This window comes from Argiope bruennichi, chromosome 9 (genome assembly GCF_947563725.1).
Source record: "Argiope bruennichi chromosome 9, qqArgBrue1.1, whole genome shotgun sequence".
NCBI lineage: Eukaryota > Metazoa > Arthropoda > Arachnida > Araneae > Araneidae > Argiope > Argiope bruennichi.
In genome coordinates, this window is record NC_079159.1 from 8,234,692 (window position 1) to 8,261,768 (window position 27,077).

General features: G+C 28.9%; 1 protein-coding gene across 6 annotated transcripts in view; it reads left to right on the forward strand.

Annotated features, from left to right (window-relative positions):
- The window catches only part of LOC129984176 (delta-like protein B), a 320,381-nt gene that overhangs the window by 156,237 nt on the left and 137,067 nt on the right, over positions 1 to 27,077 (forward strand). Inside the window, exon 1 of one of the 6 annotated variants that reach the window (XM_056093983.1) lies at positions 16,139 to 16,263. The exons of the other annotated variants lie outside the window; for them this stretch is intronic. The gene's annotated coding sequence lies outside the window, so the exon portion shown is untranslated. Of the gene's footprint in view, positions 1 to 16,138; positions 16,264 to 27,077 lie in introns of those variants that run through there. 6 annotated transcript variants of the gene reach the window in all.

A 27,077-nucleotide genomic window follows, 5' to 3' on the forward strand; every position in this document is an offset into this window, starting at 1 on the left:
TTCTAATGAAATTCATATAATCCTTGTTTTTGCTATAAATATTTTCATCCTGAACTTTTCTTCCATTGTAAATAACCAATATATAAAGATTCGATTTATTTTATCCGTATTGTGCAAGATTCCTTTTAAAACATGCTGTAAAGAAAACTTTTGAACATTTTTGTAAAATTTGTAAATTTTGCTGAGCTTATTATATAATTAAATGCGTACAAATATAATATCCCTCTCTCTTTATATTGAAGTTCCGCTTTCTAGTTCTAATCCGATGTAGGAAATCCTTCATTCTATGCTTTTAACCTTACCTTAAAATTTACAGACGATTTTTTTTTACGGCATTCTGCATAAAACGAGCATTTTATTTTTTGCATTAACAGAAATTTTCTGTCTTTCTCTTGGCACAACAATTATGTTATTTATAACTTTTTTTTGCAAACACATTTTTTTTTATATATTTTATTCCCCTCCCCCTTCTCTATCTCTTATGTGCAAAGGAATTAACTATTGTTCCAGTATTGTGGTTTTAGTGTTAAAAAATTTTATTCACAACGGTTGAAAATAAATATCATATCATCATAATGTGAGTACAATATATTCCCTATAACGGCATTTCTTGATTTTTTTTTTTTTTTTTTTTTTTGCTTGAAGTACTTTTTTTGCGCAAAATATGAGATATTCGTAATAAATCTAAGCAATTAATTGATTATGAAGAAGAAAAAACAAGAAACTTGACCTCTCTCAACATTTTTTCTGATTGAAAAAATATTCCTTGCCATACTTGAAACATTATTTTTTTTACCATTAAAAAGATTTCAATTTTAAAAAATGAAGTCATTCCATTCCAGCTCAATGCACTTCAAATACGCTGCTTTCATTTGATATTGAAATGCAATTAACGTCAATAAAATGAAGGAAACGTGAGATAGACTGTAATTAGATGCATTCATTTATTGCAATTAAAATCAATAATTTGTTACAAATCTCCGAATTTTAATTTCAGATGATTACGCCAATTCATTCCATCTTAACACAAGTAAAATGTGAATCCATCTAATGTTTAATCCATTGTGCACTTAGTTGTAAAACATGAGATAAAATGTAATTAGATGCATTAATTCATTGAAATCAAAAGATAGTTTTCAATTCATTCTAATTCAATATAAGCCAAATATGATGAGATAATTTTATTTTAAAATCTATTTCATATTAAGTAGAAGGAAGAAACGTAAGGAAACATAAATTTGATGTTATGCGGCATCATCAATGATTTTTACTTATAACACTGAAGGTTTTAAGTTTTATTATAGTAATGTTCTGTTTGAAAAACTTTGTTTTTATTATAGTAAGTCCAAAAGGGGGGGGTCCTTAAAAATATGATGTGGTGGTCAAATGATGAAAGCATCAGCTGAGCTCTTATAATTTTTCAGACTGATATTTCACATCAGTAAGAGGGCTTTGAAGCCTTCGTATCGGATTTAATATACACCAGATTCACATACAAGAGGGATCTTGCATGTGAACTTGTAATTCTTGTATGTATGGGATCTTGTATCTTGGATGAAACTAGGTTTTGGACCTCGAATACTCAGGCCAAGAGTGGAGCTACTAATTACGATGGATGGACTATAGAATTCATGCAGGTAATATTATTGCTGGAGAATGTTGGTTTACCTTTATTATAAATAAATGCTTGGAAAGAAATTATTTACTTTTAAAACATTTTCTCAAAAAACATAAAAATCCATTTTTTTTTACGATAAAAAATATTTTCAAGATAATAATGAAGGAGCTAGTTATATTTACTCTGGCGGCTCATAAATGGACACTAAGATAGACTGTCTGCTGATGTCTTTAATAGTGGAATTGGAATTTAAAAAAAAACAATTTAGGCTTCGAAACAATAATACATTTCTTGTGTCGGAAGTCTGGGTACTTAAAAAAGCATTTTATTAAACTGAAGTTAACATTTTTTAAATTAAATTATTTCGGGTTTACGGTTAGCATTTATGTAAACTGTAAATAAGAAACACAATAATTTAAAGGACTAAAGAAATTGACAAATTCACCTCTTTTATTATATGAAATAGATATTCACTACAATAGATCTATTGTACAGATCAGAAATGAAGGCTGAAATGGAACTGGGGAATAGCAATACCATTAGAATGATGCTCAAAAAAGATTTAAAAAAAAAACAAAAAAAACGAAAATAATTTTTTGAAAAAGTAGAATTGAATTGAGTAAAAGATTACTTTTTTTTCTTTCTTAAACATATCTTTACAAGACATGGAAACGATGGATATTAGTGTGAAAAGAGAATCAAGTATAGTCACCTCATTAAAAAAATGTGAGCTTTGGCAAAATAGAAACAAATAGCCAATTAACTGGAAAAGTCAATCAATTAAAAATTTACTGAAGCATGGAATTGTCGTTTCTTTGGTTAAAGAAATCCATCCTGCAGTTATCCATTGGGAACTTGATTAGTGACTTTTTATCAACTCAATCTAAAGAAAAAAAAATTGCCTTAAATATTCGGCAGAATTTTTTGTTTTTATAGTATTGCCATTGGAGATCAGGACCTGTTGGTAAAATGATGGATAAAAGTACATCTTTCTAAAGGTGTTACCTACTATATGATGATATTGATAGCCTTAAAATGAAGTATTTAAGTATGTGAATCTTATTCTGTCCTGACCAAAGTCACGCGGACGCCAATGAAAGATGTCACGAAGCAACATCTTGCATTAGCGTCCGCGTGACTTTGGCTAGGGCAGAATAAGATTCACATACTTCAGTCCTAAAAGTGAGAATTTACCCCAATCCACCAAGTTCAAAGAATTTTTGCAAAATACAGATTTCATAATTTTAAAAATCCTCATTATTGTTTAAGACAGCCTATAGTTTAGGAAGTCCTGATCTAACTTAAATAACTAAACTAAATACGAGAGAACATTCTCCCCTCGACTTTCTCATCTGCTAAAAAAATATGGGGCTTATTTTTTTTTATGATAGGAGGGAATCCAAAATTTAATTTTGATGCACAAATATAATGTGGCTGACCAGATCACATACCGAATTTCATTTAGTCACTGAATTTTCGTAAAATCGCTTTCATATACTCTCAAATATGCAGAACGAGGGATCTTGAAAGAACTGGGTCAAAAATTCAATACATATTTACAATTCTAATAATAAATACATGCGATTGTTATCTTTCTTCTAGCTATTTTCATTTTTAAGTTATATAAGGATAAATTTGCCACAAATGTATTTTGCCCAAAATTAGATAGAAATCAATAAATTTGATGACAAGGCTAGATGCCAAAATTCATGCTTGAAGTTCATAAAAATTTTTCGTTATGGTGTTCTGAGACCAACGGTAACCCACGATAGTGGTCTTCAGGAAGCTCTTCGCTTGTATCTCAATAAAGGTACTATTTTCCTGTCACTTTTGCATAAAAATTGGAAACCTTGGATCAAGCCTTAAGCGCCACGAATACCCAGGTTTTTATTTTTAGATTCCCGAGCATGACGGTTTTGTGATTTGCAGTATTGTGAAGACACCCGAGTATGCTTTTCGGGCTCTTTTTATCTCAACCGACCGAAACCAAAATTTGACGTTAAACTACGATTTTAATTAAAAGATCACAAACAAATGTTGTTTATCTATGTCGTTTCAGTTTTGAATTATCACGTTTTCAAGTCTGCATATTTACAGACCACTAGACAATCAACCCGTTTACAGATTTGGCTTAAATTTGGCATGGATCTGTATCCCGATGCTTACGAACCAAATTTTATTGATCTAGCTCTTTATGCATAGCTTTTTTTGCAATCATTTTAATTTATACTCACACAGACTGACAGATGAATTCCATCTGAATGGATTTCATACAACATTTACTAGAAAATTACGAAATGGGTGTGAAGTCCTATGTTGCTGCAGTTTTCAGTTATCGGGAATACCGGCCTAGGAATGTATAGACCGATAGAGGACCATACGTTTGAACAATTTGGTTCTAACTCTTTACTTTTTGTATTTATAAAGTTCGCTTGCACATAGGCAGGCAAATTTCTATGAATGAATTTCATTCAAAATTTGATAGATATATGGTTGTAAGACCACTAATTGAAATGAAATAGAAATTTCTTTAACCCTATGAACCCTGGCCGTCCGAAATCGACTCGTTCGACAGGAGCCTGAATCAGGCGCTTGGAGCGGTTAAATGAATTTAAGAGGTGAAGGGTATTTCTCAACGAGCGCTCATTTAAACTCATTTTATTTCATTTAACCGCCCCGGAGCAAATGAGTCAGGCCCCTGTCGGACTGGATATCGGGTGGGCAGGCTCATAGGGTTAATCTATATCAAAACGTTTTTGAGTTATCGTGTTCACAGACAGACGAACAGACATAATTCCAAAAATATGCTATTCGGTCTGAAACGTGAAGATTCGTCAAAATCTCGAATTCAAAATTTTTGGTGATCACGACGTTTTCTCTTTGAGTTATTCGAATATGAGAAAGTAAGAAAAGAGCAACACTTTTCTTAATTTTTTGATGAAATTAAATGAATTATGGAATTTGAAAGATTAAAACTCTAGATCAGTTTACGGAGATACCAAATCTGAACCCTTCAACGATAAATATCGATTTGATCAACACAATCATCGGTCGCCATTAGCAAATCTTATTGATTTAGAGGTGTGAATATTTCACGGTCGCTTTTGTCTTCTAAGAAATCTTATTTGCAACTTGAAAAGTAGTCAGTCAATGCAGCGGTACTTGACGGACAGACATGTGCGAAGGGGAGTACCACACCCTATCTTTTGGCAGGTGGCTGGAAAAGGGTGGTGTGTGTTTTGCAGAATGTTTTAAATGCAGTGTCGTCTGCCAAATCGTCACGTGGTATCGGACAATAAACCTGGGAAAAAAAGTGATGGGAGATTTCATTTTTGTGAGTCTGATAGGTAGAGCCATAAAATAAGAAAGCATTCCAGCAATGCGATGTAAGCGAAACGGAAATGGAATTCATGAACTGTAAATTTGTTTCTTGTGGTTGCAGTTATTTAAAGGAGATTATAAGTCACATGGTAAGGATCTTCGGTTTGAATTATTTTTGAATATTTTTATTGCTTCTAATGCTTTACAATTTTGAAAATGCAGTTATTATGCGTGTACATTTTTAGTATATATTTACTGCATGGAAAGAATATGCCGTTTTTTTTTTTTTTTTTTTTTTTTTTGTTTTGTTTTTACGATATATTATTGGAAATAATTTCTCTTTAGTTTAGAATTTATAACAGATGCAATCATTTTGCACTTGTTAGGAAATGTAAATTATGAGGTCTATCTTTTAATAATTAATTTTACAGTTCAATACAATTTTTTTCTAACTTAATCAACTTCTTAAAGATTTAGATTATTTTTTTTATTTTAGAAAATTTGTTAAAATGTATGTTTTTTAACACGTTTTTATTTACTCGTTTTCTGTTCTGACTATTTGTCTATTCGGTACAAATTTTGCAATCGCTTTTAAACTAATTTCTTGATGAGAAAGCGACTTGAAACCTCAATTACAATTCAAAACAGGATGTAATATAATGTTAACTCGCTTTCTTACCTGTCTGTTCAATACAAATTTTGCAATCGAGTAAAAACTTTGATTGTGAAAAGATTGTCTCCTTCCAAATTGCTAAAATTGATTAAGGAAGTTGGTTTGAAATCATTTGCAAATACACGTTCCAAATAAAGCAAAAAATATTTATTTAATTAAAAAATATTTAATATACCACATTTTTAAAACGGACAGAAAAAGTTGAAAATGATTTCTTTCTTCCATTCAAATTTAGGAGCTGATACAGATTGTCCTGAAGATTTATAATTGTGAATTAATTTTTAAAACTTTATATTTCGGTAAGAAAAATGATTTTATATTTTTTAGCCTGTTTTAAAAACGTAATACAATAGATATTTTTTTAAAAATAATTTCATTCACTTACTTTTATAATTCATGTTTGCACTCCATCCATGTTTATGCAGAATTATAAATGAACGGATGCTTGTTGTTTATTATAATTTTAAAAATTAAATAGACGTAATGAAACAGATGGGATGAATAATTACATTTGATAAAGTGTTTATATTATGCTAATATTTTATAGTTCCTTGAATTTGTATTTTTTTACAAACTGATTTATTTGGCAAGTAAGCCAATAACACCTTTTCATGGACATTACCTTTCTCAATTCATCGGCCCTGGGCAGTACCTAATCTTCCTAGTCAAAAATTTGCCACTGTTTAGAATCATCAGTTGAAGCTGAAGTTAGAAGGTTGAACTTCGATAGATACGAATTCAGAATAACTACGGTATATTGAATCACCATTTTTGAATCCTGATACTTTTCCTTTCTTTTTGAAATATTAAGTGACACTAAGCAATAAAAATTGTTTTTATTGTTTTTATTAGTTTGTTCCAATTAACAACAAATTATTATTAAAATCAAAGCTGTAAAAGATTATCCTCTACAAAATAAAAATCTTAATAAAAAAATATAATGAAAACTTCAATTCACTCTTTCATCTACTTCTTCCAGTTGTTCATCAAATGACAGAAATACACCTACTCACTGTTTAATGTCAGTTTCGTATTTGTGATTTACGGATATCATTCATCTTTTGAATGTCAAAGGGCATATCATCAATGATTCCCTCATGTCAAATAGACATTCGCTTTAGAATATTCTATTTTATTCTTAAATGTTACAAAACCTGCATAAAAGCAGGTCTCTTCAAGACACAATCTTTATTTCTCCGATATAAAAAAAAAACCTTTAATTCCCAAGTTTAAGCAGTAGATACATTTCTTAAAATGCAAAATACATATTTAACTTACTATTCAATATTGCACAGAAAAACAGCAAATATACACTATAAGAGTTAAAACAAGTTTTAAATTAGGTAAGTAGGTAATTAGATATAAACAGCTAAAAGATTTATAATTATTATTATTTACTACCAATATTATTATTATTAGCAAGATTCTCTAAGTAAATTAAATTAGCAGTCGAATAGAAGATTTCATTCGTTATATATTTCATTTTTTTATATAAATTTGTTTCCAAATAATGTCGACTTTAAGTTTTAAATCATTAATTAGTAGCCATTTCTCAAATAAGGATTGCTAGTAGCTTGGTCTGAATTCATTAAAAGTCTAATTCTATTAAGATCAATATTTACTTAATTCATCTTATAAAGTGGCTTTTCATTACTTTTTGCTAAAAGAGAAAATGCAAATATTATTTTCATGCATGACCTCAGATATCGTTTTCAATGGAACAATAATGATAAATCGATAGTATTTTTAATCGATGCTTGTTTATATTTGAAGTTTTGTATTTCTCGTTCTTGATTTTGATTAATTCAAAATTTGCAAATGCTAGAAAGAAGATGTCGCTAAAAAATGAAGCACGTTCTTTTTGTATTCCACTTTATATTTTAAATATTTAGTTCATGCGAAATTTGTTAAATCTTAAAATATTATCACCTGAATTAAAGCGACGAAATTCTTGCACCCATAAACATTCAACTTAACAAATATCAAATCTACAAAATAATCAGGAAAAAGACTGATAGCAGAAAAAATATTTAGTTCCCATAAAATAGCAGAATAGGTTCCAGTTCTCTTTTTTAATTTTGTTTGATTCAAAATCTGCAAATATTAGAAAGAAGAGGTCCCTTAAAAAACGAAGTTCTTTTTGCATTCCACTTTAGATTTTAAAAATAGTATTTAGTTCAAACAGAATGTGTTAAATCCTAAAATATTATCACCTGAATTAAAGCGAGGAAATTCTTATGCTCGTAAACATCCAGCTTAACAATGTCAAGGCTACAAAATAGTTGGGAAAAAGAATGACAGTAGAAAGAATATTTCGTTCCGATAAAATAGCAGAATAGGTTCCAGTAATGATAGTTTCTCATAAATGATTATGAATTTTTTTTTCTTCTTTTAAGTGAAAAATGCATTTTCAAGAAGACATAAAAAAAGAAGTGTTATTCACCTTTCTCTTTCTGTTTAAAAAGATTCTGAGATGTAACTATTGAAAGTCATAAATTTAAGAAAGAAATTAGGGAAGTTTCACCTTTTTTCACCTCTCTTAGCTCTTTTTTAAATAAATAATCAATCGCCAAGATTACTCCAGGAATTATGTAATTTTTTGTTAGAGAGAAACAACTGAACTATTCTATTTTAAAATTCTTATTCATTAACGTTGATCGATTTATGGCTTCTGACGCAGTCTTCTTGGAAAATTCTATGTCTGACTTCCATGCAATTCTCTACAAGAAATGAGCTGTTAATATACAAAAGTTTTACATCCCAAAATGGCAACTACCAGCCATTCTTGGAACTCAAGAGCTATTCTGGTAGAACGAGGTAAACACTGCATTTTTTCCCGCCAAATTGAAAACATAATTAACGGAAACAAAGCACAGAGGAATTTTCTTCCAACCATAAAGCAGAAGTTAGGTGCTGAAGATGATCTGCAGAGGCCTCGATGGAACAAAAAATGATTTTCACTCTTGGAATGCGGTCCCCGAACTTAGAAGTTTTGGACGTCTGTGGCCGTGTGTGTGTTGCCAATTTCCGGGGAAGTAATATTGTAAACAATTATGTTGCAGGAAAAATATGAGAAAAGATTCTTGTTTTCATATTTGGCGCTTCTTCTCCCAGCTTTAATTATTTTGTTGCACATGTTTATAATTTGTTTAATTACTAATTTTTTTACTCTTAGAATTAGCCTTCATTATTTATTAGAGTGACAATTACAGTGAATTAGAATGCATTGTTATTTTTACATATTCTAATTTATTTATTTATTTGAATGGGGGAGAATAGTTTAAAAATAGAAAAGCCTCTTATTTATAAAATATTTACTAGCGGTTAGCCCATTGATAGCATTAATTTAGTAATGCCAATAAACTTTGCTAAGTTAATCATATCACACTAACTTTATATCGCATTTGTACTACGCTAGTTCTATTTTAAGTTATATTTGCACAATAAATATGCAGCAGTCTGACTAGTTGGCTATGCATGTAATGCGACCTTTAAAAGTGGAGAATTCGATATAGTTATTGAAACTGAAATCTATATTTTACGATATATATATAAAATGGATCGCGAAAAGGAGAATGGACTAGCAGCATCTACAGCTTACGAGATTTCAAAAAAAAAAGTATTTCTTGTGATATCTTTTGAAAGTGGGGTGGGTAAAGGATTGGTGGACGTTGATGATGTATCTAGACTTCATGAGCTTTAAAATGAAATGAAACTCGGTGAAATTGGAAAAGTGACCTGGATAGCTCGTCGAGATTTTGTTACAAACAGTATGTACAAAGAAATTGTAATTTCAAGATTTCTCTTCAAAAAAAGGGGCGAAAGATTTAGCAACTATTGATGGCTTATCTAGATGCCATAGACTTACAAATTAAATGAAAATTGGTAAAACTGGAGTAATGATTATGGCTGGGGTACTAATTCTTTGGTTTTCCTATTTATTTCAAATATATGAGTAGCATTTTAAAATTGAAACACTGTTTGCTAAATAATTTTAAACAGCATAAGGTTTAGTTTTTTTATTTTTAATTCTGATTTGGAGGGGTCAAGTATTCTTTTTATTGAGTATTCTTTTTAAGAAATTGATTATTTTAAGGAACATTTATAAATATATAAATATTCAACCAATTTAATAACACTGAATATTGATTCAAACAAAAGCAAATAAAAACATATCAATTAAATTCTATACTTATAAATACTTATCAATTCTATACTTACTAGAAATCAAAGAAATATTGTAGAGAAATAAGAATAGCGAAAAAAAATATAAAAAAGAGAAGAAAAAACAATTTACAAATTTTATATTGAGCAAAAGTGAATCGCATGGCAAAATTTTATCAGCATTTTTTATTGCCAAACGATTTTTATTTTAGCTTACTTTACAGCCTACGTTTCTATGTTCTTTTTCCAATAGATGAATTCTTTTTTTAACTGAGATAAGATACTCAAAGTGTTCCGGACTGATCAAAATTTTCTTTATGCGTGGGAAAAGACATAAGTTAGATAAGATTATATTTGCACAGCTTGTGAAGATAGAAGTGCGTATCAGTAAAGAAAAATTTTGTATCAGTAAAAAAAAAAAAAAAAAAAAAAAAAATTCTTTTTTAAGAAATTCTTTTTTTGATAAATAACATGCTACTGTCAAATACAGATACGACGGGTGGCATTTAAGAGGTTAAATACGTGGTCTAGGAAATATTTCTTAACAGATACGATTTAAAAATATTCCTCAAAAGGAGAACAGGGAAAATAATGTATTAACAAATTTACTGAGAGTAAAATTTTAGTAGTATTTACAAGTCGTTCATTAGTTGAAAATGAATTATTTCTTCATGATTCATTATCGACATTTAAATAATTTGAAATATTCTATAACGAATGAAAAATCATTTATAAATTAAGTATTATTATTATATATATTTTTTTTAATTTCAGAAGACTTTCTAAGAGAATCTAAAATTCTTACCTTGTGCAATAAAATAATTAAATGTTTTCTGAGAAGATAGGACTGTGATATTTCCGTACAATGTCCTTTCTATTGATGATGAAAATTGAAAAAAAAAAAAAAAAAAAACTTTGTTTATGAGAACTGCAAACATAACAGCAGTGAAAAAGTTGCCACATAGCAACAGTCTACTCGTATATAACTATGGGGAGCTTTGTTACTAAATAAATAGACAATTTAAAAAAAAAGCTATTTATTTATTTAAAACCAGCTGCCTTTGGTGACCACCTATTCTCCGCTATTAATACTAGCTAAAATTTTCAATTGAATATTTTATGTAACTTGTCTCTTATTAGATTCTTCATAAAAATGCTTTTGAGCTTCAAATTTTGATAGTCATATAATTCACTTGTATTGTTACGGAGGCCTTAAGCCGTTCTACTTATTGTACTGTGTATATCTCTCATTAATTTTCTGCCAGCTCTCATAAAATTTGAATTTTAAATTAAATAGGGAATGGAATAGGAATAGAAACTTCAATTGATATTTAAAAAAATTATGTTGAAACCAAGCATTTTTTAAAAATATTAGTACCAAAAAAAACCTGAATAATTTAGTATTTAAATCTTATGTAAACTACGGAATATTTTTTTATAATTAATGCAATATTTTAAAAAATTAGTCAATAAAAATTTCTGTGATTCATTAAAAAATTTATTACTATTATTATTTTTTTTTACTTTTAAAAAGATTTAAATAATGTAAATACCAATACTTTATTTCATTCCAAACGTACCTCTAAAAAATTTATGAAGTTCATACAGTCTTTTGGTTTTAAGGAATCATTTTCAGTGAAATATTCTTGATACACCAGCTTTTAAATAAAAAAGACGCATTTATTTTTGTGACCAAAAGCGACTGAGCTATGAAGTGTTAAATATGACAGGTTTAGTATAATCAATTATTTGATAGCTTTAGAATAATTAGCCTTTGTAAAATACTATGCACTAGTTGCCTATCTTTTTTGACAGTCAATAAAGTGCTCTAATATTGTACTAATACTGCACGTTTTTATAAGATTATGGTATTCAAATTTTCACACTTTTTTTTTTAATTTTTAGTAACAATAGAATGGAGTTTTCTTTTTAAAAAAATATTACTGACTCAAGATTATTTTAATAGCTCATAGGATCGAGGATCAGTATAAAAAAAATCAGTATAAATAAAATTTGTTATTCATCAGAGCTTTAATTGACTCCAACTTCATAAAATGGTATTTTTCTGCTTTATTTAAATCACTTCTTCTGTTGGATATATGTACCTAATACCAACTGTTCAGAAATAAGGTGTTGGGATCCGATTAGAGTGGACATCTTATATATATATGTAAATCATATTTGCTTTAAATAGTACAGAATTATTGAATTAATAGTACAGATATTTTTAAAACTCATGGAAATCTTTTTCTTGTGCTTATCTTTCCAGAAAATATCAGGTTTCATAATTATCTCATTACTTGCAGATTTGTGTTGAAAATTACTTTTTTTCTAGATTTAGCTTGCAGTATGATTTAACTTAAACTTTTGATTTAAGCTTTTGCCAACGTGATGGCAACATGTTATTAAAAGCTCATTCTTCCTATGCAAGCATAACGTACTCATGCAGGTTAAATTTTATTTTTATTTTGTGTGGAATAAAAAGTCGAAAAATAATATTTTTAAAATTTTTAAATATTTATTAAAATTAGAAACTTAATTTATATGTTATTATTAGAAATTTTATTTAATTTTTACATATATTAATTAAGAAATTCTTATTATAGAGAGATAGCTTTTTGAATTTTAAGATGATATAAAATCATTTTCGTATTTTAATATTTTTGAATGCTGTCATGGACAAGCTCTAACACACAAACAGACTTTCGTCTTTATCATAAGTAAAGATAAATTCTTTCAATTTTTAATTCATTTAAAAAAGAATTTACTTCTCAAAAACAAAAAAAAAATTATTTGATTTTTCTTTTTGAAACAAATTCTTAAAGTATTTAGGCCTAATATCTTATAGGTAAATAGCTTTAATCCTTGTAAACGGCATTGCTTGACAAGTTTTGTTTAAACCAGGTTTTACTGTCATTATGCTTTCAAATTTTTGTTCATATTTAGTAGATAAAAAAAGAGAGAGAGAGAAATGCCAATTTGCAACCAATTGATTATACCAATGATCTATTTGCAAATCCTTAACTACATATTTATATTAATCAAAAGTTTTAACAGATAAATTTAAGGAAAACACAAAAATGTGCCTCTCTTCATCTTTTTTTTTTTTTTTAAGAAAATTCCAATGAAGTTTAATTCAAAGAAATTGAACAAAATATAAAAATTACACCATGCGTTAAAAGAAGCGACTGTCATTGTAAATACTTAACAATAAGAAAAAATGTTAGAACAACATTTGGTTAACGTGATTAGAATCCATTCATACAAAGATCATGAAAGTGTTTTCATTGGGCGAAACACAAAATGCAGACTGCGTGCCGTCTTGGCGCGAAAAACAAGCGACGGAGGTTACAAAGCCATTAAAATTCGCCAAAAAGTAACTTCATTTTCCAAGGTATGCGGCTACTACGTTCACCAGATGGAAGCCTTGATGTTAACACAGGAAACTCAGCACTAGTCATCGCCCTATCCCGTCCAAATATACAAAAGAGTAAATAAAGAGCTTCTTTAGTATCTACTGTGGATGAGGAGGATGCCCTCTCCACCTCTTCGTTTGCTTTTTTTTTCTTTCTTTCTTTCTTTCTTGCCTTTTCTTTGCTTTGCTTTTTGCAAACGACGGAGAAAATTTTACTATAAATGAGTACGGAGGAAAATCAACAATAGATCACACTATCTTTCTTTTTTAGTAAAAATAAAAATGCGAATTTAAAATTTTTTACATTAAAAATAAATTGGACAGTCTTTTATAAGGCTATAATTTTAAAACAAAATAGTATAATATAATATGAGCCGTTTATTTTGGAAGTGGAGCAAGTCCATTTTCGAAAAAATGGAGATAACGGTAGTTATAGATAAAACTTGTTATGATCTTTTTATGCGTAAACAATTTAAAGTAAAACAAAACAAAAAAAAATCAGATTCTAGTATTTTGGAGATGGAAATTTTAGCTCTTAACAGTATTGAAAATCTGTTTATTTCGAAAGTGGTGCAAGTCCATTTTAGATTGAAATTATTTTTGACCGAATATATAACGGCAAAATTTAGCTCCGGTTGCTGTATGGTGGAGCAAATGTGGCCGTTTGATATCACGTCTGAAATCTAAGGTGTTTCTATCTTTGATAATGAAAATCGGTGGTTGTACAGTATTTCATAAATAATAAAAAGTATATCTTACTTTTGTGTTTCGATAATAATATGTTTACTTTCAACACCGATTGTTCAGTCCAGTGACAAATAAATATCATTGATCACAAATTTTTGTTGGGACATTCAATTTTACCGAACGATCGTGATTTTGGAGTGGTAGAACTGGCAATCCGGAAAACCAGTTCCTTGTATATTCCCCAGGATTACTATAAAGTAATAAGAAATTGTCGAAAACATAATAAATGTTTAATACATGAAATGAAGAGCGGATATTTTTTTTAACCCAACCACTGGAGAAAGCGGTTTTAAAAAGAAATAAAAATACCGATGGAGAAACCGTGAATTGTTTAACTGCTGGATCAGATTTACAAGGGATGCACCATGCAAAATGTTCTACAAAACTTCGATAGAACGAGATTCTGAATTTAAAATTATCGATTTATCACAATGAGGAAGACCAAATAATTTCAGAAATATAAAATTATATTTTATGTATGAAAAAAAGGAGAACTAATACATCTGAAAAATGCAAGGACATAATGGATTTATTACCATATATACCTCCTGTTCATCATGAACATTTTAAAATGCTAAATCCTGAATAAAATTCAATTTAATTATACCTACGCATAAACTGAAAATGTATAATTTCATTGAAATTCATAATAAAACTGAATTGTTTTTTGTTGTGTTATATTTTCTACATGAATATTCTTTGTTTTATTTCCCTTTTTATTAAATGAATAAATAATTATAAATTTTTGAATAGTATTTTGTTTTTATTATGAAAAAAAAAGGCTGATACAACTGAAATATTTCCCAATTAAGTGAACGTTTACAATAATTCATTAATTTTGAAAGTGAGGCAAGTCCATTTAGTTATAATAATACTCTTATTTTTTTAGTCACCACTGTAAACACTATTGGATTATAAACTTACATTATCTGGTACCACAAAATACAAAAACTATATCTATTAATACTTACCAGTATTTTTAAATTTATTGAGATGCAAACCTTTAAATATCTCGCAATAACAAAAAAATGGATCTGCCCCATTTTCAAAATAAAACGGCTCATATGTCATGTTAGCAAATTACTATTCTGGATTGATAGCCTTTTATATTATAGTATTGAAAAGCAAGTCTTAATTCTATTTTAAAACTAAATATACGATGCAATTCTTATTTACTTTAACAAAAATCTAATGCTTTTGTCGTTTAGTAATATTAATTCAGATAAAATAAATTTACAAACTTTTTTAAAAATATTTAAAATTTTCAAAAATATCTTTTTTTATTTGTTTCTCTTCAGTTACGTTGTCACTTTCATTTAAGAAGAAAAGTTATAATTTATAATAAAGAAAATACTTTTTCCAATTTAAATTATTTCATTACCATATTCCCACAAAATAGCGATCATATTCTTATTAATAATTTGAAAATTGATATTATGCTCAAAACCTTTAGTATTTTTGACTCTATTATTCTCTGTATTTCAAAAAAAAAAAAAAAAATCTCTGTAAAAATGGAAATTATCTAAGAAATGTCACTTTCTAGCAATGTTGAAATAATTACTTCCGATTACTAAATAATGTTATTTTGAATATAATGCTTTCAGAAACTAAATAATTCGAAATATCGTTATTTTCGTTTATCCTATCATTAATCATTTATAAAAGCTATACATATTAGTTAAATGTAATTTTTTATTAGTCATCACAAAATAGTCATATCGTAATTGAATTAACAAAATCAGAAATATATTTGGTATAATTTATTTATACCATTTCAATAATTATTAACTATTTGCATTCCATTTAGCTTTAAAAATATTAATCGTTTTGTATTTCATTTAAAAATAAAAATAAAAATAACATTTTCTAATTCAGATTTTTTTTAAAAAGTGTTTTACGTAAAGAAAGTTTTTATATTTCCTCTAATTTATCTTCGATATTTTATTTGTTTATAATGAAATTATTTAGTTTATTTAAATTGTCGACAACATTCATTCTTATTTCTTTATTTAGTCATTTATTCTTCATATTAAGATTTCAAAGCAAGAACTGTCTTTTCAAACAAAGAAGAAAAAACATATGCAACGATCGAATTCGTTTATTCTGTTTCGCTATCTTCAGAAATGTTCTGAAACGCGAGTTTCGCTATTGTTTCAATTAAGGAGTGGCAACAAGAACGAAAATAACATATCCTAATGTGAGTCCAGCGTGTTTTAGATTGCTGTGGCTTTATGGCAGTAACAGTAAGAACAATACAAGGAAAGTATTTTATGAATGACTTGATTCAATCGAACAACGAATTTAGCTTTCTACACCAGATAAGAGGTAAGAATTACTATCGTAATGAAATTGGAAATAGCTTCGTTTTTATGTTTGATTAAAATGTTCTGAATGTTGTTATAAAAATAGCAGCTGAAATAATAAACAATTGCATCATTTAATATTTCTTTTCAATTATTTTTATTTTATTTTGATTTCATTTAAAATTCGGTATAGTTAAGTGAGAATATTTCATATTAAAATATCAAGTGCTATTGGATTATACAACTTTTAGTAGTTTTATCGTTTATGGATTAATATGACGACAAATTTTTTTATTAGAGAAAAATATCCAAACGATTTCATATCTTGTTTTTGTTTACTAAAGACGAAATGTAAATTAAAACATGGTAATTATGGTAATTTTTTTCTTGCAGTTTTATTTATTCAATGTTATTCCAGCTGCATTGTTGTACAAATATGATCTTTATAGTTTTGTTATTATTTATTCATACATTTGAAATACAGCTTCTAATTCAATTTAGCTGTTCTGAAATATTTTACATTTTTCAAAAGTAAATAATGTATAAATTTCTTGCTTAAATATATTTATTAAAAATGCTGTCTGTTAAAACTTTTATTATAATGCAGGATATATATATTATTGATTTCGTAATTCCTGATATTTTTAAGAGAAGTTTAGAATTAAGATATTTTTCTTGGAAAATCTTATTTTTATTTCTTATTATTGTTTTAACACGTTGTTAAATATCACATTAATCTTAAATAATTAATATAATTGCAAAATTCCGATATTTTTATTCGAATATTAGGATTTGTGAAAATATTATATATATGTAAAACAATTCTTATTTTTGTAAAACTATTCAAATCCATTTAATTCGGCTAATATTGATCAATTTGGATTTTTATTCAAAGGAGTAGTAGAATTAATTTTTCTTTGGAATAACGCCTCTCTGTCACAGCGGCTAATGAATCCTTGTTAAGTTCGAATTGATTCAAATTCAAAACAGAGTACTTAATTATTTTGCCATCAATTATTGCCTTAATACTGATCGGATTTCAAAGCTTCATTTATATAAAGGCAATTTTAAGTTCTTATTTCTTCCACTGTTAATTAACATTTTGTTTTAGAATAAAAGAATAATTACGGGAGATAAATTATTTGTGTTTAGAGCATCTGGAAACTAGTTGAAGTTTTGAATTGTATCATAATGATACACAAACTATAATTTTTTCTAGTTTATATTTGAACTAAATTTAGAGACTAAAATTGTGTAATTCTTTGATGAGAGCCTTTATGATATGCTATTGTTTATGTAAACAATAGAACACGGAGGATTTTAAAGTTCGATTACTGTGCAAATGAAACGACTCAATGTTTGAATGCGAACGATAGTCCTGAAACATCTATAGAGAAGTACGAGAAGAGTTTCTATTGATCACATCAGAAAGAAAGTAGGATTCTGTTAGAATTTATAAGCTTTAATATTGACCCTTTTTGTTTGGGTACTAATTTGAGTTTGTCACCAGTAGTCGATATTCACTAATTGAATGAAATTTTATTGATGGTTGTATTGAATTGATCTATCTTTATATCTAATCGAAAAAACAATATAGTGATGGGTGAAATTTTGTTGTATATCCCAAATAGCTTTAGTATTTTATTTAGTATAAAGAATGAAATGTAGCTCTTTTACTGTTCCCTTGCATACTATTAAGTGATATCGCAGTCATGTGGCAAAATTTTATTTTTGTTAAGGTCGCAGGTTCGATACCTTATGCCACCGAGGATTCACATAGAATATGGATCTTCTTTATGTTCTATCTGCTTTTATCAATGGGGGATTTTTTATATTGAAAATGAATATTAAAAGGTCCCTCTTTTATTAAAAGATCAATTTAATTCCGAATATTTTAATTAAATTGAGACAAATCGTTAACATATTCATTTCTCATTTTGGTAGCTGTTTAAAAAGATGTATATTTTTATACATTTATTTTTTAAATACATGTATAGTGTAAAAAGTAAATAATATTCTTGAGAAGTTAACCCTAATTATCAGCATTTCCTTACAAATAAAATTTAATTGTTATGAAAAATTATAAAAAATGAATAAATATCAAACAAAATGGCATTCAGGATTATTGCTTTACAAGACCTGTTAAGCGAAATATAACACAATCGCTTAAATAAATTATGAATATTTCAATTCATTTTATCATAATTTAAATAAATCAATATAAACAAATTGCAACCCTAATGTTTTATAACTTATAGAAAATTCTTTTTTTATATAGATTTAGTTAACAGATTTTAATTGACCTGCCTGCAGCCTTTGGTTGCTGTCTAAATTGCCTTGCTGGCAGTCCTGAGATAAATATTCTAATATTGTTGATACGGAGAAATTTGGCGAGAAAAGTTGGTAGAATCGAGACTGGGAAAATTAACTGACTAGGGTGCAAAATGATAAATTTAATACCTAAATAACACAACTATAGCTTTCATCTAGTATAATCAAAATATTCATTCAAAAAATTAATTTTAAGACTTGAAAGTTATGGGCATCGTTCGTTTGCAAAAGTTCCATACTAGGGAAATAATTAATGCATTTATCAGCATCATAAGGTATAATAATCTTAACTACATGTTATTGGATGCATTAAGCTGAAAAGTACTGAACATCAAATCTATCGTAAAAGAAGTTAGTTTTAGGAATAAGCGGAAACTACTTGAGTATCCACACAACCAGCAAATTAACGATGACTATAAATTAAATGATATTAAATGATTAATTTTAGATATAATTGTAAATATACTTAATTGTGAATTTTATAATTGAAAGTATTCCAATGTTTTAAAGCATGACTTGCAAATACTTGTAAAATTCAGGTATTTGAATTTCATTCCATTTTACAGCAAATCTGAATAACCCATTTCCTGCAATTCGCCTATGATTAATAATTGTATAGACAAGTATATTTATACATAATATGATGTACTAATATCCTGTAAATGAACAATGTCGGGTGACTTCGGAGCAAAGCCTTGATTTAAGAGCCGGAAGATCACATGTTCTTCGAGTCTGGCTTCCCGAAAGATTTACCACATTCATCAAAGGCCAAACGTTCCTTTTGCTACTATAGTGGAAACATTTTAGCCGATATTTTAAAATGTAGAGGAAATAGATTTCTTACAAGCTGTCTTTGCTTGTAGTAATAATTTTTTAAAAATTTTAAAGGGATTTGACTCTCGAACCCGAAATATTGAAATAAAATAATGCCTTAGAATTTATTCTTTGTTAATTTTTAAAATTAGCTTTTAATTATGAATCGGCAATTACGTCCATATAAAAAAATTTAATACCATTACAATTCGGTGTTGTATATATATCAAGTATAACAGCACTATACAATAAACATTAAAATATTCTTAAAAATTTATAATAACTAGCAAGAAAAATTGTAAGGAAATAGTGTGTATGCGTGTGTGTTATTGATGATTTCTGAAAGGATTTTTGTGTAATAAGATGCTCCGAAATAAAGAATATCGTTAAAACACTTTTTATTAAAAAATTTTAAAAAAATTAATGTTTCCTTGTGTGCACCTTCTATTTTAGAAATGAATTACAGCTTAAATTTCATCGCTTCAAGACTCCACTAACTTACCTTGCATAGCATTTTTTATAGCCTTGTGCAGATTTTTTAAACTTTGATTTATGAAGTATACAAGGAGAAAATATTATATTTATAAAAAAAATCGAACTCAAGATTCTGACGAATTTTCACGTTTCAGTCTTCTCCTAAGCTGAAAAGCCATATCTTGAAATTATGTGTCTGTGATCACGATAATACATAAGCGATTTGATTAGAAGAATGATAAAGTTCTACAAATATGGTTTTTAAAAGAATATATATTAAATATTGAATGAAATCCATCCACAAGAATTCTGGCTGTCCGGTAGCAAGTGAACATGATAGCTACAAGACTTATAAATCTAGGTGGTTAAAATTTGACCGAGATTTAATATCTATACCGGATCTGAATCAAATTTCAAACCTTAATCTCTCAAGGATAATTCTGTTCTTCTGCGATAATTTAAAAACGCAGTGTTAAAAAAATGATACACAGGCCTTTAAAATGGTTTTTATCAAATTTTGAAGCAAATCCATCCAACGGCTGGTTGTCTGGCGATTTATATTATCACATACATTTCGTGTTTGAATAAATGAAAATTGGTATGTGCCTTTCTTACTAAAATTGTAGTTCTAGTTTTTATTCGAATTTTGATTTTAATAGGTAAAAAAGAAAAATCATTCAAAATGTTTTATTTGTTATGCTATGAAGCACAAAATTCTTATGAGAGTGACATAGAAAGCGTAAGTATTCGTGATGTTCATAACCTTGTTCATTCTTTATTATTAATGCTTGGTACGGATTAGAGGGCCGGCGTCCTGGCATAGGGGTAGCGCGTCTTCCCCGTGACCTGGGCGTCCTGGGTTCGAGTCCCGGTTCGGGCATGGTTCTTCTTCATCTGTTCTATCTGTGAGATGTGTGAATGTGCCCCCCCTGTAAAAAGGGGTTGTGCTAGCGAATGCGATGCGTGAGTAGCAAAGACGTACTCTTGGTCCTAATTGGCTTAAAATCGCTGACTTCGTCAGCGAGCTTGCCCATGGCAAGTGCCATTATAAATAACAACAACAACGGATTAGAGGACAACACTTTCATCAGAATATGTCAGAATGTTTTGGGGTGCTGCTGCTGATGAATCAAACATATAATAATTTATAGATAATTTATGTTAAAGATCAGCTGAGTATGTAAATCTGATTCACTTTGTCTGCTGTCATGGACTGAACTTGTTTATTTTAGTGTTGTTTGGTAATATGGTTAAGGAAGCTGTCTGTTTGGGTATCATCATCGAGTCAGCATAATGGATATTATCCTTCAGGATATACACTCTAAACTCAAAGGGTTGAGACTCTTATCTTCAATGTGAAATAAGTGGGCAAAATTTCAAAGCATTATTATCAATTTATTAAAAGATTTGAAATTATTTGAGTTCCTAAATATACTTGTGCAATTTAATGAGAAGAATTCAGAATTATATGAATTTAAAAAAATTCTGTTTAAGCTAAATTTTTTAAATATTTTCTGGAGGCGAAAGCAAATCTCATTTATTTGAAATTATAAAAAGAAAATTATGCTTATCCATCGTTAGTCCTCTAATAAGAGTTAGAGGGATGAAAGAGGGTGGAATAAAATGTAACTGATGAGGTCTTTCAACACAGTATCTTCAGATTTAAAAAACAGTCGAAATTAAAGACGGAGGAACCACTTTTCAATCCATAACTTCTAGTAATCACTGCTATTGAGACTTTCAGCTAGGTTGTTATAAGTTGTTTGTTAGGATAAGAGGACATGTTACCTCATTGGAATCGACCGTCTTCAATAGAAAAGAGAGTTATGGGGAAAAAAATTTCAAATCCCATCCATCATCCCATAGAGCTGTATGGGCCATCTATGAACTTTGCAGAGATTTTGTTCCCCTATTATGTATCATCTACCTGTTCAAATCCAATCAAAATTATTTTATTCTCACAGAAAATAAAGAAAAAAAAGTCTATCACATCCGAAATCTTGCCTTCTCTAGAAGCTACTTCCTCTAGTACTATTTCAACTTTTTAATGGTACCGTGCAATATTATAGTCATATAAACCATCAATTGTCAGTCTAGTTACAAAAATCAGTTTATATCAATGTATCCTACCTTAAATAAAAGTACTAAAAAGACCCAAATATTGACATTATTTAAATAAATCTTAAACTTATTTCATCATATAATTTTGCTGATTTCATTTGACTTGACAACCATCACAGTTTCAGACAATGTTCAGTGAAATGGAAATAAAGTTTGTCATGTGACTCTAAATATCATATAAATTGTTTCATTGTGGAATTTATTGCCCACTTTACAGAAAGAAAGAGAAATGTGTGACATAAAATAAAATCTTGAAAACAGTATATAACAGAATGGATGACATATTAGCACTTAGATTTTATATTGTTACTGTGATAATTTACGAATTGATAGCATTTATATACCCCCCCCCCCCTGGTAGAGCAAGACTTTTAAAATAAATTCTATATTTCCCGATTTTTAGATTTTTTCTAAATATGTAAAATAACAGCTCTGAATTTTTTCTCTATATCTTTTAGGTGGAGAAAAAAATCAATGCAAACAAAAAAAAACACTTTTTTCAATTAATTGTATCATTAACAGCATTTATATACTGTTCGAACTTTCTAGATTTAAAAAAAAAAAAGGCTAAATAGTGAGCTCTACATCCAGCTACATTCCACCGAGCAGCAAGCACTTGGCGCTCGGTAAACTCCGGAAAAGAATGCAAAAATATTTTTATTTTATTTGTTCGCGAGTTCCTTTCTTTCTTATTGTTCTATTTGGCGGGTTCCGGATGCAAAGATCAGCTGCTGTATGCGGCAACAGCTGCACACCCCCTTCTTCCACGTCACCTGGCTCAAAACACCCACACTCGGTCTCCGGGTCGCCTGCGAGTGCGAGCCCCGTGTTTTATTTTGGAAGAGGGGAGTTTGTGTTTTGCTTTCAAAGTGTGTGACAGAGGGCGGAATTTTTGTGTCAAAAACAAATGGATCGTCGTGAAGGAAAGGAAACGGGCCATTGACTCTTGGTGAAAAAATTATAAAATTTAGATATGTAATTAACTTTAAGATAGTTGTCTAATCAAGGACAACTTGATTAGACTCAATCTATTAATACTATACTGACCAGCCTCTTATATTTGTGTAATCATCAATTGCAAATCATTCAATTTTTTTGGATAATTTTACATAATGTATATGCTAACCACCTGGCAAACAATTTCTCTCCAATATTGGCTTTCTTGGTTATTAAACTATTAGCAGAGAATACATTTAGTATTTTTTTTTTTATTTGATAGGACTACACAATCTGTACAGAATCAATCAACTACAAATGACTACGCTTGCAAATCAAGTATACATTATGAAATAAAAACGGAAGTATAAATCTTATTTCAGAGTTCATCTCCGATGAAAGTTTGCCCAGCAGATAAATGGACATTATTTTAACTAGGTTAAGGATTGATCTCACACGATTCACCCACCAACATTTGTTGATGAGGAAACCAATACCATTTTGCTCAGCTTGTAACAGTCTTATGTCTATTTTACACATTCTTGTAGAATATACATGGTTTTCTTCACAGCGACGTACTTTTTTTTCCCCAGATATCTCACTCACCCTGATTAAGTGAGTTGCTTTCCAAAATTCATCTTGTTAACATTTTAATTTTTTTTAAATACTAGTTTTTATAATCGTATATAAAGATCGCCCACGCTTTTAGCTGTGTGCTATAACTTATGTCATTGTTTTTTCATGGCTATTACATCTTTATACTTTTAGACTTGAATTTCGTAGATCTCCTAAGTTTCAATTATTATTTTTATATTTTCATATTTTCGAAAGTTTATTATTCAATTTGGATACAAGTATTTTAATACCATGAGTGTGTCGCAGTTTAGCCCAAGTGGCTTTTGTGCCATAAAACACATTCAAACTCCAAAAAATGTGATTTTTTATATAAGTTTTATCATTTTCAAAAGCACGCGTTTTAATAGTTTCGTAGAACAGTTAAATAAGAATAAATTTCATCTCATGATAAAAAAAAATTGTGACTGAAATAGAATTTTTAAGAAATTCATTAAAATAGGGAAAAGAATTGTAAGGAAATGAGACTGGTTTCACTTAAAAGCTAATCCTTTTAAATCAACAGATATTATAAAAGTCATTTTTGTGAGACAGAGATTTTCTTAAAACGTATCGAGAAAAACCAGAAATTTTTTAAATTTTTAATCAACCGACTTTTGAAGCCTTCCACTTGTCTTGAAAAACGTATATGACAAATTTATATCTAACAAAATCAGTAGGTTTATAGGAAGACGATGTGTCTTTATGTATATAGATATTTAAATGAAGTATTTTTCATAACGAATTCTTGAGTGCTGATGTTAATTCCACTTGGAAATTCAAGCGATATACTATTATATACTAAGTAATATTTATGATTTTGGTTAATTCGAAATTCATATATCCCAATAAAATTTTCTTTCAAATACCAGAAATCGATATTCTGAATAATAAAACTTATACGTTTAAAACAAAAATCGTTTACACCATAAGGTTATTTCTGTAACTCTACTTCGGGAAGTAATGCGTACACACCGACATTATTTTTGTAAATTTCTTCAACCTGACACGGTCAAGTAAGAACTCGGTCCTGGAACCGAAAAGCTCTGGGTTCGAAACTTGATTCTTCTATAGATTTGTCGTGTATGCAAGCTTTGTGCACTCTGACGTTGTAAGACGGACGTCTTCCCGTTATTGTGGTGCGGAAGTTTGGAGAGGGGAGTGCCAGCTCAGACGTCATCCGCGTCATCTGACCGGGGTCCAAAAGAACTAGGACTTCCTCAAACTTTTCTGCGTATTTCTTTGAAATGGAACTTTAATATAATTTCGACTTGACAGTGACTGCAATTCAGAGCGCTTTTCTAATTATTGACTCATAATAGAAAATTATTTCGAAAAAAAAATCATATTTAGAAAGAAAAAATCATTTGAAAATGGAATCTTTTCTGAAATTTCTTTGTGGTGTGAAACACGGAATGCAAGTCTTATAATGAAAACTAAGGACTTCTGGATAGAAAATCGCCATCAGGGCAAGTGAAACCGACTCCAAATCTAAATTTTATTTTTTAAATGTTACATAATTTTCAAATAATATTGTGAGTTAAATTGAAACTTTGTTTTGTAATCTAAAGCAAGATTTTAAGAGCAAAGCAAGATTTAACTAAGCCTATCATTAAATTTATGTTTCAAAGTACGACGTTTCAGTTTATGGAATGTCGAGAACCTTAGCTGTTAAATCCCAAGTTAATAGAAACAAGGATAGGTATATATATTTAAGTATTCCTTTTCAATGAAGAAAGAATATTGCCAAATTGATCTGGTTTATGAGTTGACAAACATCCAAATATCCGTCATTTTCTATTAAAGAGTTAATCCGTCAGTATGTCTTCCCAACTCCAAAAAATTTAATGTTAATTAGTAAAAAACGTTTGAAGTTAAAAAGAAATCGATTGTTTTCTGCAATTTTCGGTCATTAATTTTATTTTAATGACTTGTAAAATAAGGTTAAGGAAAACCTGATTTACTTCACTCATCAATTTGTATAATTAACTCTCTGGTTGTGCACTTTTTAATCTGTGCTTAAATATAACATTGACAAATAGATCCGTATACTAAAGCAAAAGAAATGTTATTTAACTGAATGCAAAGTTTGAAGGTATGAGCTGAGCTCACAAGAAAGTCCGCGGAAATAGAGATATGGCAATTGGAGAATTAATCTATAAGTATGTTTAGTTTACCTTATAACCATTTGATTATATAATTAAAAAAAAAACGTAGGCCAAAATTATCTATGCTTTTATAAGCTTATATTAACAAGTGTTGTATATAATTTTGTAATAAAAGCTATTTTTGAGAGAGGAAAAAACATTTTTAGACACAAGCATATTTTTTTTTAATTCTGTCGTAGTAATTTTTTTTATTAAAAAAAAAAATGTAATTTACAGAAGAATTTCTTTAAATGACTTCTTTCTTTAGAACATGGAGCACTAAGCAGAAGATGGGAATGAATGTCAAATGGTAGATTCGGCGGCTTAAGAACCGGAGGGTTGCGGGTTCGAGATAAGATTCTACTTGAGATCTTCCATCTACATATATATTCGCGAGTTAACGTCTTTTAACTAATATGGTATGGAAATATGGAGTGGAATTTAACTTGTGATTTCGCCATGGTTAGCCTAGTTCTAATATGGTTCCAGAATCCAGGCTTTACGAAATTCTCTTTATTATTAGACGAGGTATCCTATTTGGGATATTTATTATTACTGCAATCCAGACAAAAATGTAACAGATTATTATGCCGAAAATGCCCAAATTATTTTAATCTATCAAATGAATTGGTATTTCGACTTGCATATTTGAATATCGAAATGACACACGACGATATCCGCATCAGATACGACATTACATGCGGTTGATTTAACAAAATGGATTAAGTTTTTCGATTGAGTGGCAAAGCACTTTCCTCCTTCTGAATGCTAAACAGGGACTCGGGAGACGACAAAGACTTGGGTAAAGAAAGGGTTTCAAGAATGAGTACAGATGCGTTTTGGAATAAGGTTTAAGAGGAGACTAAAAAAGAAGTGACACATTTTTAAGTTGCTGCGAAAAATAGGAAGCAAAAAAAAAAAAAAATCATGTCGGTATTTCTCAATTTGGAATCAATTAACAAAGTTTCATTTTGGAAATGCATCTTCCATTTAGTGCGAAGGAAGAAAGTTTGACAATAGACAATTGAGTTAGAACGACTCTTGATTTTATCGAGAAAGTTCGTACATTTCTTCTATATGTTATCTTTAATTTTAGCCATTTTACTTTCTTGTTTATGAAGTGAAAAAACACATAATCGTCGAAAAGTTCGAATGTGAGATTTTGACGTATCTCCACGTTTGAGATATTTCCGAATTCATAGAATGTATTTTTTGGAATTATTTCTTTCATCTGTATATTGATTTGATAACGAAAAATCGCTTTGAGTTAGATAGATGAAATTGGATATGTTTTCCTAAAAATGTCTAGGTTTCCATCAAATTTTGAACGAAATTCATTAGTAGAAAATTTGTCTGTATATATGTCCAAGTGAGCATAATAGCTACGAAATACAAAAAGCTA